The sequence below is a fragment of the Austrofundulus limnaeus genome, unplaced genomic scaffold (genome assembly GCF_001266775.1).
Source record: "Austrofundulus limnaeus strain Quisiro unplaced genomic scaffold, Austrofundulus_limnaeus-1.0 Scaffold2215, whole genome shotgun sequence".
Classification (NCBI taxonomy): Eukaryota; Metazoa; Chordata; class Actinopteri; order Cyprinodontiformes; family Rivulidae; genus Austrofundulus; species Austrofundulus limnaeus.
The window spans coordinates 35,097-35,670 of NW_013954617.1; positions in this window are offsets into that span (position 1 = coordinate 35,097).

Genomic DNA, 574 nt, shown 5'->3' on the forward strand with positions numbered 1-574 from the left:
GTCTCCGTCCGTCCTCCGCTCCCCGGCTCCAGAAACGGCCGCGATCCGTCTCAGATCCGCCTCCCCTGTGGTTCCGTTGTTCCACGAACCTGGGTCGGGCTCCGTAGCGCTGTTCCGGGTCTCTCCGCGTGAAGCTGCGGTCCCGCCGCTCCACGAACCTGGGTCGGGCTCCGTAGCGCTGTTCCGGGTCTCTCTGCGTGAAGCTGCGGTCCGGTTCTCCCCTCAGAACCTCCGCGTAGGTGCGCTGTCTGGGTCTGGATTCAGATCTGGGTCTGCGTTCCCAGTATTGTGGACCAGGACTGTGGAGGCGTCGTTCTCTTCTGGGTCCGTCTCTGCGCGACCGGACTCTGGTCCAGCTGGTGGAGCGGTCTGGCGGTGGCCACCGGGGCATTTTTAAATCAGTTTTTGTTTAAAAGTTAAGAAAAATGTAAAAAAGGACTGGTATACTGTTTTTAAGAAAAAGGTGGTTCAGTTTTAAAGAAAAAAGAGGCTTAAAATATTCAAATTGGAACTTTTAATGAAAAAAACAGGAAAATAAAAAGCCGTGAAAAATAATTAAATAAATAAAAAAAGG